This window comes from Parasteatoda tepidariorum, chromosome 11 (assembly GCF_982258835.1).
Source record: "Parasteatoda tepidariorum strain Cologne lab strain chromosome 11, Ptep-v5.0, whole genome shotgun sequence".
In the NCBI taxonomy this organism is placed as follows: domain Eukaryota; kingdom Metazoa; phylum Arthropoda; class Arachnida; order Araneae; family Theridiidae; genus Parasteatoda; species Parasteatoda tepidariorum.
This window is the reverse complement of record NC_141765.1, coordinates 99,091,336-99,108,872: the sequence shown is the minus strand read 5'-3', so window position 1 is coordinate 99,108,872 and position 17,537 is coordinate 99,091,336. Positions and strand designations below refer to the sequence as shown.

The 17,537-nt window shown below is 28.7% G+C and overlaps 2 long non-coding RNA genes across 2 annotated transcripts; one reads left to right on the top strand and one right to left on the bottom strand.

The window, feature by feature from the left end:
* The first annotated feature begins 7,657 nt into the window (after nucleotides 1-7,657).
* LOC147801996 (uncharacterized) lies at nucleotides 7,658-9,087 on the top strand. Its single transcript, XR_015430448.1, has 2 exons — nucleotides 7,658-7,825; nucleotides 8,354-9,087. It is a non-coding gene; the product is annotated as an uncharacterized LOC147801996 (long non-coding RNA).
* Nucleotides 9,088-12,785: 3,698 nt separating this feature from the next.
* LOC147801995 (uncharacterized) lies at nucleotides 12,786-15,984 on the bottom strand. Its single transcript, XR_015430447.1, has 2 exons — nucleotides 14,533-15,984; nucleotides 12,786-13,919 (listed from the first exon to the last, which is right to left on the bottom strand). It is a non-coding gene; the product is annotated as an uncharacterized LOC147801995 (long non-coding RNA).
* Nucleotides 15,985-17,537: the final 1,553 nt, after the last annotated feature.

The window sequence follows — 17,537 nt, the reverse complement described above, 5'->3', positions numbered from 1 at the left end:
AAAAAGGTCCGCAATGTGAACATACTGTCAAACGACAGTATGTTCAATATTGTACAAAAGATCGTTAAAATGGTAATAGAAGCATGTTCCAATTAAAAAATTGTGCATTCAACTATTGATCAAATGAAAGCGGGTTCGATTATTGATCAAATGATAATGGATTAGAGAGTCAATTTAAGGTAAGTCTGTCCGAGAACTGATGAACAGAGAATGTGTTCGAAGACCATTTAAAAGTTAATGGGTTGAGTACCGGTCCAATAATAGTGAGTTCTATAACCCATTAAAAGTTATTAGACCAAATATCTATCAAATGATAATGTGTTCGAGTCTTAATAAAAAATGAGTGGATCTAAGAATTGAATCAATGACAGCATGCATATATGCATCCGAACCAAGAATCTCTTTATCGAATCCCGGACCCATCCCATAAATGTTTAATTGTACTCCAGCCAGTTTACAAGTGTGATCAGCTTTCGAAACTTAAATCATTAGATTAAAACTCGAACCCACTATCATTTTATAAGATTTTAGCCATCTCAATATTGTTCAAACCTACATACTCTATCTGTATTCAAATCAACACTATGTATCGATTCGCTACCCTCACATAGTTGTTCGAACCCGCTGTCTTTTCAACAGGAATCGAACCCACTATCTTTTACTCCTCGAACTTACTGTCATTTGATCCGCAATCGAGCTTACCATCTTGCGAATTATGCTCGATCTCACTAACAAAAGCGTTTATTTTAGAAAAGTGTGCAAATAATTAACTCAAGCCCACGAATTATTAATGAGTATTCTAACTTGCTATCATATGAATATTATTCGATCCTACTTCGAGTGTTGATTAATTGACTAGTGAGCAACAGCGGCTCGATATTTGATCATGAAATAGGACGTTCGAGAACTGATAAGAAGAAAATTTGTTAGAGTAAGGATCAAATCTTAGTGAGATCATTTGCTGATCAAGTTAGGGAGGTTCCAGAATCAAAAAGAGAAATGTGTGTTCAATAATTGATCAATGATAATGGGTTCCAGCATTGACAAAGCAGAGTCGGCTGGATTAAAGGTGCATTTTAGTATGAATTTTTTTTAAAAAAAGAGTGGGTTATAGGGTTGCCACAGGAAAGAATGAACAAAATAGTTGTTTTTAGTAGCCTAAAGCAAGAAAATAGTTGCCTAAATATGAACGAAATTCATTCATTAATATTAGTAAAATATTATTAAATGACTTAGTTGTCATAAAACATTCCATTTTGTCAGGTTGGTTTCAAATATGATAATTTTTCTAAAAGGGTTAGTGTTCCAGCAATAAATTTTTATATAAAAAAATTAGTATATTTAAAGAAAATTAATTACTAGATTTCCATCAAAATATACTTTATTAAAAAAAGAAAAAAAATATGTTTTCTAAATAATTTTCCCTTTTATCAATAATTGATTTAGCAAATATATATACATGTGTGGAAAGTGATTATTCAAATTCAGAAATCACACATTCTACTCCAACTATTGCGTTAAAAATTGGGTTTTTAAAAATCCTGCAGAATTTCGTAGCAATAACCGTTGAAAAGTCGATCGAGATACGAAATAGACTTATAATGGAATCTGTGCAAATTGAGCACATCAAAAAGTGATAACTCAAGTTTGCAATTCAAAATTTTTAACATATTTTAGTTTTTTAAGAAGAAAAAATCATTGTGTTTAGGGTTATCAACCCAACTTATGCTAAAAAAAAAAAAACCTCACTAGGAGCACAGAAAAGTCTCCCAATAGTCTCTTTTTTCCAGAAAATAGTGACTTCATTAACTTCTCCAGGCAAAAAAAAAAGTTGTCATAGTTGCCTTAGGTTGAAAATAGTTGCATATAGTCGAATTATAGTCACCTGTGGCAACCCTGCGGTTAGAGAACAGATTGATAGGTAATCGATTTGAGTACCGATCAAATGATAGCGAGTTCGAAAACCAACGATAAATAGTGGTTACAAGTATTGATAAAAATATATAGGTTTTGAGAGGGGATAAAAGAAAGTGTGTTGGTTCGAGAGCCAATAAAAATTACAGCGGGTTCAAATAATGATTAAATGACCGTAGATGAAAATACTGATCAAATGATAGCATCTAAAATATAATGATTGAAATGAGTTCAAATAAGAATGGGTCTTAGTATTAGCCGAAAATAGAATGGGACTAATTTATGATCAAATAATTGATGGTTCAAGTAATGATGAAATAATGCTTTGTTTTCGATCATTGAAATGATAGTTGGTTTGAGAATCAAAATAAATAAATGTGGAGGCACAAGCTTTCATTATTATTTATTTCGAAACCTGCATAACATGTAGTAAACCAAACCTGATACAATTAATAGCTGATAATAATGAAGCTAACAATTAAATGCACATTTACATATATTTTAAGCGAGCTGTGTATCCTCCGTGGCGCAGTTAGCTAGCGCGTTCGGCTACTAGCCGAAAGGTTGATGGTTCGAACCTACTCGGGGCGGTGTGAGCGTTTTGTTGTTTATATATAGGTAAATAGTGATGCAAATCTTTTGAAACATCAACATCTTTTTATTAAAAAAGGGGGCTTCTTTCTTCAAAAGAAATAAATGTGGTGGCACAAGCTTTCATTATTATTGATTTCGAAGCCTGCATTAAATGTAGTAAACCAAAGCAGATATAACTATTTATCAGTACCATAATCCTGGATGATTTATTATTATTAAATAGAAGAGAGCGAGAAAGCCATTAGCTTGCCAAAGAAGATGACGCTTTACCATCGATGAAATTAACAAGAGAAATAAAATTTTCTTTCGCAAGACAAAACTTAAAAAAAAGATTTTTTTAATGTTCCCTGTGATCAACAGAAATTCGAAAGATTTTTCGGTTACATTTCAGGGAGTAGGAAATGGAGCATGAAACTGAATAAAACTAAACTAAAAGTAGCGGAGTTGCACATGAGAGTACAAGAATCCTTCCCACCGCATCCAGCTCAGTATACGCAACTATATCATCAAACATGAAAAAATGATTGGCGCTTTCATTCCCTACGGACAGACGGAAGGCCGAAAAGGATTGTGGTTGAATGAATTTAATTTTATAACCGTCGTTGAATAGCCGACCCAATTATTGGGTTTACGACTAATAATGTTCAAAACTCCGTAGCCTTGTAATTTTGAATCCAATCCAAAACAAGGGAGCTCCTGGATCAAGTACTAGGAAGAAATCTGCATTCAAGGACTTTTTTGATAGACCAAACCCGCATACATTGTGAGGAAAACCACGAGAACCTCCCTCGGTTAGCTCGACTGCAAGGGGACTCTAACCCATGATCCGTCTACCACTGTGGATATTTCACATCAGCACTGCGGTCGGTGCGAGCCAGATGCGAAATTCATATCGACCAGCCACAGATGGGATTCGAACGCTCTATCCAGTGAATCACCACGGCTCTGGTTGAATGAATTGTGAAAAAGTTGAATAGAACAATGTGAAAATCACGCTTTTGCATCATTTGTGACAAAAATCGACAAGGTAAAGAAAAAATATCCAGCACTGACCACAGTTCTGACGTAAAATATCCTCAGTGGTAGACGGATCATAGGTCAGAGTCCCCTAGCTGTTAGGCTGACCGTGGGAAGTTTTCATGGTTTTCCTCACCATGTAGCGCAAATGCGGGTTAGTTCCATCAAAAAGTCCTCCACGAAGGCATATTTCTCCCGATACCTCATCGGGATTTCATATTTCTCCCGATATTGAGCATCCAGGTTTTCCCTGGTCCTCTGGATTGGGTTCAAACTAACAAGGTCACGGTGTTGAACATTAGTAGCCGTAAAACCTACATTGGGTCGACTGTTAAACGACGGTAATAAAATAACCCTCCACCCCCTTGTTAGTAGCAATAAGCAAATCACAAAACATTCGCCCTCTGCGGTACTCTCATATTATTTCACCGATCACAAATTAAATATTTAGTTTTGCAGACAATGCAACAGTTTTTTTTAATCGTTAATAGATGCATTTCATTGCGATGGATCAGGGATAGAGTGTTCGGCTTCCAATGAGATGAACCGAGTTCTAGTCCCAGCGATGGCTGGTCGAGACGAATCCGGCTTACATCGACCACAGTGCTGACCAGAAATATCCTCAGTGGTAGACGGATCATGGATTAGAGTCACTTTATCGTCAGGCTGACCGTGGGAAGTTTTCGAGGTTTCCCTCTCCATGTTACACAAATGCGTGTTAGTTTCATCAAAAAATCCTCAACAAAGGCAAATTACTCCCGATAATTAATCGAAGAGTTCCTTTGTCTTCTGGATTGAGTTCAAAATGACAAGGCTACGGAGTTGAACATTAGTCGTAAACCCAAATAATTGGGTCGGCTGTGCAACAACGGTTATTAAAAAATATGAATTGCTTATTCGAATGCAATTTTATTTACAGTTTTTTTTCTTTGTTTATTATAGTAGTTTTACAATTAAGTAAATAGAATCTAAGCTCTCTAATGTTAATAATAAAGCAAAGTTTAACTTCATAATTTCAATATAAAAATTAGATCTAAACTTTTACTCTATAAATATTGGATGCAAAATTTTCCATACGTAGAAAAAAAATTATAATTCTCAGGATATTAGAATAAACTGAAGACAAAAGAGAAAAAAAAAGTAGATTAAACGTAAAATAGACAACGCAAAGTGAACTAGCACCTATAAAATAACATTAATCGTCAGAATAATTTGTATTAAATTTTATAGGAGGTCGCGCTTTCAAAATAACATATTCAATTTCATTCATTTTACAATTTTTTCTTATAAAATTTATTTAAGTTTAAAGTCATTTTTGTTTCAGATATTACTAATTAAAATCTTTCTTTCATAGTTGTTTTAGCATTTTTTATTATTGTTTCTAAAATCTGTTTGAAGTAATTGATATAATAACGTCTTCATCTGAAGGTATTTGTGGCATCAGAGCTATTTTTTTTTTTTTGCAAAAAAAGGTCTTTATAATAACACTAATTAAACTTATGATTAAAATAACACTTATGATACACGCACAAATGTTTTCGAATTGCATTAACAGACATGTGATTGCTGGACAAAAAATTATATGAAATCTTTTTTCCCTCATTAAGCAGTTTTTTTTAAAGTACTTCATTCCTATTCTTCTTTTTTTTGTCAATAGGAGAGAAATAAAAGACTAATTTTTATGCACGAAAGTAACATTTATGAAATTTAAAAAAGTTTTATTTAAAAGAAAAACGATTATTTAATAAAAAATTTTCCCATCAATAAAAGAATATATAGGGTAAGCTAACCAGTGAAGGAACATTTAAGCTTCGCATGCCTTTTAAAAAATCATATTAATTTCAAAATTCGTAATTTTAGTTAAATGACAGTGTCAACATATTTGTTACTAAATGCAAATTAGGTAAAAAAATTGTAGAGAACTTATATAATATTGTTTTAAAGTTTTGGAGGTTCAAATAACAAGTAGTAAGAAGACCAAGTGAAGGAACAGCTCGTAGCAGTGAATGAACACCCAGCAAAGGAACGCTTAATTTTGGTTATTTTTTAATGTTCTTTATGAATTTATAGGCCATTCAAATATTTAAAAACAAGCCTATTCTTGAAATTATAACATATAAATACTTGGAAAGTGTTAACTTCTTTTTGTAATCATGAATTGAAAATTAAAGTGTCAACATATTAACACATACTGTTCATTCACTGGGAAATCTATGTCCAGTAAAGGAACCTGCCTGTTCCCTCACTGGTTAGAAGTTGTTTCTCGTATTTTTAACATACTTTTGATGCGGAACATCACTAAAGGTACAAGAAAATTAAAGTTTGTCTTTTATTTTCATTAACTTATAAAAAAAAAAGTGAAGGAACACTTGTTCCTTCACTGGTTTTTCATCGTTTGGTGATCCAGTGAATAAACACCCCATTATTTCTGCATTTTATTATGCTATGATACTTAAAAAAAAAATTCAACGTAACTTCAATAACTATATTTTGAATTCTCTTTTTCACAATGAGATAAATAAAACTATTACATGCAATTATTTCCACCTCAAACATATAAATACAAACACTAATAACAAATACTAATAGCAGAGATAATAACAAATTCAAAATTTTTTCCAGAGAAGTCTATTAGAATAGATAATCCAAAACATTGCTAGAAGACTTCCTATTGTTTGGCAGTAAGCTATTGTTTCCAATCAATCTAAAGAAAAACTTTCAAATTCTTATTTTTAATCAATATATATGAAATGTTCCCTCACTGGTTGGTCCTTCATTAATTGAAATATGTAATTTTTTTCAATGTAGGGTAACTACATTGAAAAAAATTGCATATTTCTTCTTTTTCTCACTTTGCGAGTCGTCATCGCATACGAAAACTAATAAAATAAAAAATAAAAAAACATGGAATCTATGACAACAACTAAAAAAAGATTTTTGATAAAACCGCATGTATTTATGACAAAATCATACGAATCGGACGCGTCAAAAAGGGGTTCATTAACTGTACGTTTCGAGATTCTCGTTTGTGATAAATATTTTTACAATATCGAGATTTAAAAATAAAATAAGTGAAAATCAGTAACGATAACCGTCGAAAAATTAATTGAAATAAGCATAGAAGTATCGCGTCAAATAGTGAATCAGATCGGAATTTTAAAAAATCCCAAGAAAATAAACAGCGATAACTGTCAAAATAAAAATAAACCGATCAAAACACCGCGTGGATTTATTTCAAATTCAGTGCGTCAAAAAGTGATTACTAGTTATTATCTAGATTACTCAGTAGTTCATTATTTTCAAGCAAAGTTATTTTTTAGGAATTTTTTTCCCCCCAGTTCTCGAAGTTCATCCAAAGTTGCGTTTTTCTCTAACAAATCTGCATAAAAAAAGTCGTTATTGCGCTTGAATGAGAACCTAGAAAGAAACACAAAAGGGCGGAACAAAAGGAACATCAACTTAGGAAAATAGAGCAAAAGACAGAAGAACTTGCAAGCAAAATATGTTTTGCAACTAAAAACCATTTTTTTAGTTTTAGAGAAAAAATAACGTTCTTTCTTAACAACTAATCACAGCGTATTATTAAAACCTATAAGTTCAAGCATTTATTTTCAAAATGTCCCTTCTTCCACTAAGTACGCCCGGTGGCTGAGAGGTAGCTCCTCGTGCTCCCGTACCACAGGTCCTAGGTTCGATTCTCAGATCGGGCAAGGTTCACTTAGTTTTTCATCCCTTCAGTGGGTAGATAAATGAGTACCAAACATGCTTGGGAACTAAACACCGGGCGTTCCGCGTTCGGCTGACCACCTAAAGAGGAACATCTGCTCCTGCAACCCCAGAGTCCTAGGTCAAGAAAACTGAGATGGACACAGTAGGCCTTGACCCTCTATGGGCTGTCGTGCCACTGAGTTTAGTTTTTTTTCTTCATATTAAGTTATTAAAGAATGTAACAAGCGTAGTTAAAATTTTATTTGCCATTGAATCACATCAACAGCATTGCCACTAATAAAGACTAAGTCATCAACCAGCTTCACATTTAAGTCAACACCCCAAGCAGAACATTGGACGTGTTTGTAATCCTGAGATGTGAGGGCCTCAAAAATTGCGCAATCTTCCGAGTTTAATCGGTAGTAGAATTTTACGAACGATTCCGAACAGACAGCTGTCTGCCATTTCTAAACATGCTTGTATTCATAAAATCCGATGAACTTCTTTCATATTTTTAAAAAATTAATATTCTTTATTTGTTTTGCCACAGATTTTATGCAGTTATTCACGGATTTTATGGTGTAATTAAGAGGTATGGAATTCTGTAATAAATATAAAAACATTGAAATGCATGTTGATCATTTTATTGAGTTAGTGTTTGGAATTTTATGACATGTTTTTCTCTTTTTTAGTTCGATTTCTTTTTTTAAAAAATATAACATTCCTTAGATCTTTCTATTTAATATTTTAGTTTCACGAGTTGCTTTGCACTAATTGCTATTAAATATTTTATGATATTCATTGTCAGATATAGGTATAGTTTAAAATTGTTCTATGCTATCCCTTCGAAGATAAATAATGCGATATTGAAGTATATGAATGATTTAAAAAAAATCCTCCTCCCAATTAAAAAACCTAGATATCTATTTTCTCATTCCTTAAAAGACTTTTTTTTTATCCAGCTTACTTATTTGTAAAAAATTCCATTAATATTTAAAATCGAGCAATTTAAATCAAAGTAATTTAGATAGTGTTTATTGACTAGTAGTAGTTTTAATCTGCTTATCAAATATATGGGATTATGTATATCTTAATATGTTTTATTTTTGTGTTATTCTAGGTGATCTATGGTTCCTGTTTTATGCTAAGAAGTACTTATAAAAACTATTGTTGGCTGGAAACCTGTAATAAATTGTCCTAGTTCTTTTTGTGATAAATGAATTGTAGTGGTATCATCCTGAAAGAATAATCTGGCCCAGAAGAAGTTGGATAAAAATATAAATTACATTATGTCTTGTAATTGTATTTAAAATTGTCCGCAATGTAAATAAATAAAATCTCTATCTTCTTAAAGTGATCATGACTTATGAGTAGGATTGTTGATTTAAAAAATTCTTATGAAAAAAAATCTACCTATTTGATTTATATCATATATTTTTGTTTTGTTTAACTGAGACATTTCTCTTAATATATGCATGGAAGGAAAAATATTCAACAATTGAGAATATTTTCTAATTAAGAATTAAATATGTACTTCAATTTATCATTATTATTTATCAGAAATTTAGTTGATGTAAAAAAAGTTTACTTGATGATAAAAGCTACTGAGTTATTTTAATTTTATATATCATTTAGTGTTATTATATTTCATTTTCAATAATTGATTATTTTCATTTAAAATTTTTATTTTGATATCTTGTCTATTACTAATGTGTTCTGATATTAATTATATTAAACTTTTGATTTGGTTATACTTTCTTATCTATTTAATAAATTAAATTCATTTTTTTTAAATATTGTAAAAATGTGTATTAACTTCTTGAAAAAAAGTAAATAAATGAGAGTATCTCGTCAGACCTGGTATATTTTGACTAAGCACTTACTTCAGATGTTTTTAAAGTAACAGTCAATTTTTCAAAAACTCAGAATCTGCTGAAGTATTCGAATCTGCTAAAAATATTTTTATTTCATTTATCGTGGTATGAAAACTTTGTAACTCATTTTACAAAGCTAAATTACAAGTTAACTTGATGGAATTTTCTGTAGCCTTAAAATTTTCTTTTATTTTCACATGTTGCTGGTTATCTGTGTTCAGTGATGTATTACAGGTGATGAACAGGTTAAAAATTACTTATAATATCACATATAAGTAGGGATAAAATTTTAAATGAAAAATTCTTTACATGTTTCAGCATTGTATGAAAATATGTTCTGTTCATTAATATAAAAATAGTTATTGAATCTGAAAACATTACCAATAATCTAAAATGTTTTCATTATATCTTTAAATCTAAAATAACTATTTTCTGTTAATTTAAATGTAATAATGAAAGTTTAATATATTCTAACAGTTATATATTATATGCTTATATAGTTTTAGACATATGTTATAGTTTCTTATATTCCTTTACCAGAATTTTTATAATTCATGAGATTATTTTTTTCAAATTGTTTTTTTTTTTTAGTTTTCACTTATTTAGGAATTGTTAGAAATTAATTCTATCATTTAGTCTGCAATTATAATCTGTTTAAATATTTTATATTTCTTTTTTAAAGAGTTTTTTAATTTTTTCTACTAGGGTTGACATAAATCTATTTTTTTCCTACGTGGTTTTACTGTAATGTGGAAAAAAACCTATAATTCCTGTGCATGTATAATAGTTCATAGTAGTAGTCTCCAAGCATTGAAACTAATGTACTTGCTCCTTTTTTTTCTACTTATTTGTAGTGTCATGTGCCACTTTTTTTTAAAAAAAAGTAAAGTGGTCTAAAAAAAATAGTTTGTATCGACTTATGACAAATACACTGTTCACAAAAATTAAAGGAGCACATGAAATATTAATTTTATATACTTGCTCTCTTAATTCTTTTGAATAGTGTATTTTTAATGTTAGTGGGGAAGCAAATTTCAAACGCAACTAATTTTTTTGATTCTGATTGGCAGATATGCATATTGTATACACTGTTTGCAGAAAACTTGTCACCATCACAGACTTCTTTAATATTACTCACTTTTATAAATTTAAGTCTTACAATATGTGTACTGAATTTTAGAGTAGGCTCAAAAATATGAAAATTATATGCATTTTGAGTATTCATTGTATATATATACAATGTATAGTAAAAACTATACAATTTAGATATAAATAAATGGTCAAAATTTTTATATTCTATTCTGCAAAGAATTTTAGAGAAATTGGCCACAATAATGGAGAATTTGGTAGGTCAATAACTAGTTTTATATGTTCCAAAAATAATTAATTTCCTTAAATTTAAAGAAAAAAGTGATGGTATGTATTACAACTAACATAGTTTTAAAAAAGTCAAAACACTTTTGAAAGAATCAGTGATTTTTTTGTAGAAATTTCGTCAAAATTAAAAAAGTGATTAATGGGTTGAAACTAGTTGCAAGCAAGTGGCACAGTTTTAAGTCACGGAACACCTTCCAAAATTACACATCACATGATTAACAAACTAATGCATGGTCTGTTAGATGTTGATATAAAAAAGTTTTCATTATTAATTTCAATATAATGGACATTTATATATATCTGTGTGTGTCAAAAGAAGATAGGAAATAACCCCCCTCCCCCCCAAAAAAAACAAACATTAAAACTACACCACTGGTTGCAAGAGTCAATAAATTGCTTGCCGAAAGCTTTTCATTTCATCTAAATCTGCTGATTGGTACAAATGTTTTTAGGCCCGTCAATCGATGCAATGAGAATTGTGTATTACAGTATACTCTCAATTTGTCGAAAACCTTGTTATGTCAAAAAAATATTTTTCTCCTTGACATTATACATCCACCTAATGCTAATTTGAATTCCTATGTTGAAGTTTCTTCTCAAATCCTCATTATGTCAAATTTTTTTACAAGTAAAAAATCTTTTTCATTTAATGCACAATTAGTTTTGTCTAATTATCATTGTTGTGTTTAGACTTATAGGTAACTATCATTCATTACATACATATTTATTAGCAGTTATTATTTTGTTTCATGACTTTTTAGAGTAATATTTTAGAAAATATTTTTCTACTTTTTGGAACTTATTTAGTTATGAGCTTATCTCAAAATTTTTAGTGTCCCTTTAATTTTGAGATATCGGGATTATACTGTGCTAATATTTAAACAAACCTATATGAATAATAGCTAATTTGTCACTTCAACCACACCTTCAAGTGTGAATGTGCCCTTATGAAATATTGATGTTAGTTCAGTAGAAGGGAATAAATATATATACTCCGTAATTTTTGATGCACTTTAATTTTCAGAGTAAATAAAAGAGCATTAAGCATCTAACAAAATAATTTATGATTTTCTAGTGTTTTTAAAATATTTACTGCTAAGAAAAACATAAAGCTGAAGATTAAAAAAATAATTTGTTAAAAATGGTTTAGAATTACAAATTCACTCATGTAAACATTAATAAATATTTCAGTTCTTTAAATTCCTTATTCAAAACCATTTTCAACATGTGAAATAAATTTTCCAACAAAGTTTGTCTTCTAAAGATAGGAAAGAAATCACTAATAGTAGTAATTATCTACAAAAATGTGGTTTTTTGGCCCACTGTATATGCATATAGAATTTATAATTGGACTAATTTAATCTGCTGTTTTGTGATTTCAATTTAAAATTCAGTTTTCTAAATTTAAAACTTAGTTTTAAAATCTATTTTGATCAAACAGATTATTTTGTATACACATTTAAATACTTGAAGACGAAAAACGCTTAGTAAATAAATGTAACAAAATGTATATTTTTGCATCGCTGTCTGGTTTCTTGCCAAGATATCACTTTTGAAATGGCAATGTGCATAAAAAAATAAGGGAGTGTGTTTATGAATAGGCCACTAATAATATATGAAAAAGTATTTACATAAAATTAATTTAAATGCTACCAATAAATGGAGTTACTTGCTGTGTCAAACACATCAAATGTGAAAAATTTATGAGTGATTTTTTTCTGCAAAATAAATACTACCTAAAAAGGTTATTTAATGACAATTATAGAACCTTTTGTAGACTAACTTTAAATACATGTCAATGTTTGAATTTAAATGATCTTCAGAATTAGGAATACACCACCTTTGCCCTGATTATGAAGATTATTTTTCCAATTTAGAATCTCTTTCTCTTTTTTTTTCCTTTGATGTATGAAACTTTTATATGGCTGTTAAAGATTTTAGATTTAATGGTAGTTTAAAAGGCATAGTTTATAATCATTTCTAAAGAAAAAACTTGCCATATGATGTATTCAAAATATTAGTTTTTTAGAAATTAATTACAATTTGATTATGTGAACACACAAACAAAATTAGACAGCAAAATTGATGACACAATTTTAAGAAAATAAAGAACAAATAGTGTTTTTCTAAGCATTTATTTCGTGAAAGATAAGAGATACATTAGGTAACATACTAAATAAGCTGAATAAAATAAACAAATCACAAATTTTCTGCTCATTTTTAAATGAGAAAATAAATCTTGCTGCACATATTTAAGCAGAATTATTTCAATAACTCCAAAAAAAAAAAAAAAACTCCAGGAATTATTTCAATACTCAGACAAGACTAATTCACGACAGACAAGGTTGTCTCAGCAAGCTCCGCCAATAATCTCTATTAGACCTTGTGGTCTATCAGTCATTGTCCCTAAATATTTCTTATGGTCTACCTTTACACAAACCATCCATCTTGAGTAAGGAATTCCTATTTTATGAACATCCTATACACTTGTAAAGAACCTTTTTTTTATTTAAAAAAAAAAACAAGATTATCACATTTAAAAGCTGTCCAAGCAATCTGATATGGCACTTATTTCATTACAGGGTAGCTTAATTATTAAAAAAAAAAAGGAAAATCTGAACTTACTTTATAACAACATTTTTAAGACCGTGTTAAGATTATTTCTTTTTAACATTGCAATTTATAAGTTGAAAATATATTTCCTAAATCAAAATTTAATGTGATTTTGGAAATGGTGCTTTAAAACTGGGAGTAAATCATGAAATTAAAGCAAATTAGTTTTTTATCTTAAATTAAGCTATCAATGCTTCCAAGAATAAATTTTCTGGTGAAAAGGCTAATCCCAACGCAAGTGAACAATGGAAATTTAATGATAAGCAACATCATGAAATGATATTGCAGAATTACAAATTTTGAAAGTTGGTTCGAGTGAATATTTTGAGTAGCTTACATTCGTCAATAAAAATATAATACAGGGTTAAAGAAAACATAGAATCACTCAAATAAAATAGGACAAAGTATGCAAAATTTCTTATTAATTAATTTCATTTCGGAAAAAAATATGGTGACTGAAGGTAAGAAATGCTAAAATTAAAATGGGGGACTTAGGAAGCATTTATAGGCTACAAAGAATACAAATTTAAAATAAAATACATAAAACTTAATTTATGATCTTAGAAAATAAATATTTTATTGCTAGCTATAAGTAGGCTTGTAAAATAAAAGCATTATTTACAAAAAAGAAGTAATTCACATTCTTTGACATAAAATTAAATTCATTTTCTTACAAAAAATAAAACTAGAAAAAACTTAATTGTAAAAGATTAGCCAAGGGTTTCAATTCTTGTTTCCGAAACGTGTGGCAATGCCTTTCTGTGGGGAAATGTATGGAATTAAGTTGCTGGACGTCTTTTTCTGTGTTCCATATACTTCTCTCTAAAAATAAATTAAGCCTTGTTATATAAACAAAAATATTTTATCGTAAAAATGAATGAAACTACTCAATTAAAAGAAAAATATAGAATTTAAATATTCACTCTTAAAAGGAAGCATTAAATCGAACAAATATTAAAATATACGAGAGCTTGTTTACTTATAGAATTAAAATTTTTTAAGAAAATAACTAAGTAACAAAAAAATTATGAAAAAAGTACGCTTTAATAAAATAAATAATAGGCTAAATTTTTAAAATTTCTCAATATAAAAATCATTATAAATTCTTAAGTAATAGAATGATATTTTAAAAAACTTTTTTTTAAGAAAAGAAATTTAAGCATCTCCAATTCAGATTTTAAAAAAAAAATAAGTATGCTTTATCAAAATTAAATGAATAAAAAGGATCATCATTACGAAAAAAACTTTCTTTAAAAAGTAAAAATTGAAAGTCTTAAACATAGGACAAGATAAAAATAATGTGCTTAAATCATTTGTTTATACCTTGCTTGCCTATGTAACAAATAGAATACTTCAGTTATTTCTGAGTATGCCATGAAAAAAATATATCATTGAAAAAAATTATATGTTTAATTCTGTGTAAAATAATAATAACCTAGTTAAGTTCTAATTCTGTTGTTGTTTTCGTGTCCATGGATCTTCAGATAACATCAAAGGTCTGGACTATTGTGGCGGCTAGCTTTGGCGCCTATTGACAAGTTCTAGTTCTTCCTAGTTTATTAAAAATGAAATGTAATGGAGATTGAAGTTCGAATAAAACATTTCATAGAGATATTAAAAATTATGTATAGTACTATGTGACAGGGAAAAACATGCTATTGAAATAAAATAATCAAAAAATAATGCAACCAAACAAAAAAGCTAAATGTAATTTTTTATAGTATTATTTAATAGCAAAATTTAAATACCTTCTGATACCTCATAAATTTATTATTGCAATGCCTTTTACTGCAAGTTATTTTTACAATGTGTAAAGTAAAAGAATCCTATATGAAAACTTGAAGTTGTCAAAAATTTCAATATTCTTTAATGTTACTAAATACATACTTCATCTTTTTTTTTATTAAAACAAGAACACTTTTAAAAATAAATTTTTATAGAAACTAGTATCTGCAGCAAATAGCTGATCTGATAAACTAAACATTTTAAAATCTAAAAAATATAATTGCAACAATAAAGTCAGAAGATCCATCAAAAGTTAAGACCCCATAATGTTAGTTCTTGAAAATTTTGTTTACATATATCATGAAAAATGATTATACGAATTGAAAAATTATAGTACATTATAAAACTTATTTATCCAAAAATGTTATGATGGCTAGATACAAAATATAATTTTTCATTATTTAATCTACTAATGATTAATAAAATTGCGAATTAGATTACTAAAAAATGTTAGTATGCCTAAAAGTGAACAATATTGAATGACTAAATAAAAATAATAAACAATACAGATTTAAATTTTATCTAGAATTAAAAAAACACATTTTCTCAAGCAAAATATAACACGTTTTTTTTTCTTTCAATAACTCAAAAACAAAAAACATAACTTAACATTTTTTGATAGTTACTAAATTGAATAAATTGGGATAACTGTGTGTAAAATAAGATGTCCCTAGGATTGGGCACTGAGCTTTGGAGCTTTTACTGCCCATAAATTCTTATTATTTCTTCGATTTCTTTTTGAAAACCTCACTTTTAAATAAATTTCCAGTTTCCTGTAAGAACATAAAAATCAGCTAAAATAAGAGGAGCACCAATTTATAACGTCTAATTATACAGCCAATTTCTTATGTTCTTTTGAAAAATAGGAGAAATGGTTATTCTACATTCTATAAATCTTCAAGCAAGTTATTTTTTAATAACTGTTACATTTTGAATAATATAATTATTAATTGAGCATGAATAACTTAGCTGACAATGATTTTTTTTAAACATATTACAGTCAAATCACTAAATTTACAGTAGTATTCTTAATTCAAAGTGATTCGATGATTCACTATGATAAAAATATATATATATGATATATATTGAAGCAAAGCATGCAATTTACCACTAAAATATTTGAGTTGAACTTCATTACATCACACCTTTGGAAAGTGAAATTGTTGCGAGCGTCACACTGGTAATTATATTCTAAAAGAAATATAAGTGTCCATCTTAGATTTAAAAATTAGCTTTATAGTTTGAAGAAAAATTTCATACTTATAATAGAGAACACCAAACTTTTTCAACTGATAAGTTTCATCAATATATTAAAATCAAGCGACTTTCTAAACTATTCAAAAACAAAATCGGTTTAAATTTTTTAGTGAGTATAGTTGACTCTCATTTCTCTGAAGCACCCAAATTTGCTTTGATTCCAAAACAACTGAACGGATTAAACGTTTTGTGACATTACGAACTATGAATTCGGTAACGGATTTAAACTCAAAATTGAGGCCCTCAAGATCTCAGGAATACAAACACGTCCATTGTCGAGCTATAGAAAAAAATAACATTTGAGTGAATCCTAGACATTCATTCTATATACCGTATACTTTCGATAACCTCGTTATGTCAACAAAAAAAAAATATTCTTTCTTAGTATTATCATAGCTGCCTACATGAGTAGGAAAAAATCCAGTAGATTTTACGACATAATATAAATTTCATGGTAATTGTTGCATAAAGTACTAAATATTTTACACTTAGAAAATTTTATAGTCATCAACGTAGTAAAACTGCAAAATTTTCCAGACATGATTCACATTAAATGAACTTGAAATATTATGTTTACTCAGAATTTCAAATAGTAAAGTGCATTTAATTCATTAAAGATAGTTAAAAGATTTTATATTTAATGTAAAAGCTTTGAACTGATTTCTTTAAATGAGATTCGCTTCATTATGTATTAGGAATACTTATTTAAGTATTCAAACAATAGTCTGTACAAAAATAAATGTACAAAAAGAAGAACAATTTTAATGAAACTAGTAGAGCAGGAGAAACTGGCAAAATCCAGTAGAGTTGGTAGATATGCATCACATATCCACCTAATGTTAATTTGAATTCTTATGTCGAAGAGTTCATTATAAAACTTTGTTATGTGGACTTTTTTTGAAATAAAAAATGAATCACAAGGTAAGCCCATTACTTTCTATCTAGTGCATAATTATTTTGTCTTACATTTAAAAATAAAATTATTATTGGTGTATTAAGACTTTTAGTCAACTATCATAACATCAAAATGTATTAGTAGTTATTCTGATGTTTCGTGATTCTACTTTTTAAAGTCATATTTTAGAATATATTTTTCTACTTTTTAGAACATTTCCTAACTTGCTATCATGAAAACTCGCTATCTCGAAAATTCTTAAGTGTCCCTTCAACTTTGAGACATCAAGAGTGTACTGTATATAAATGTTAAGCTACTATTTCTTATAAAAAAAAAATTTGACTTAAAATTAAAAAAATATTGTAAGTGCTTGCGAACAACAACTGCTAACATTTACTAACTCTACAAGGTGTTCACCAGGTCCCAGGAAAAAAAATTCATGACATCAAAACAAATTTTCGTGACTTCTTATTCACAAAAATTTGCTTGCATTTTTTTATAGA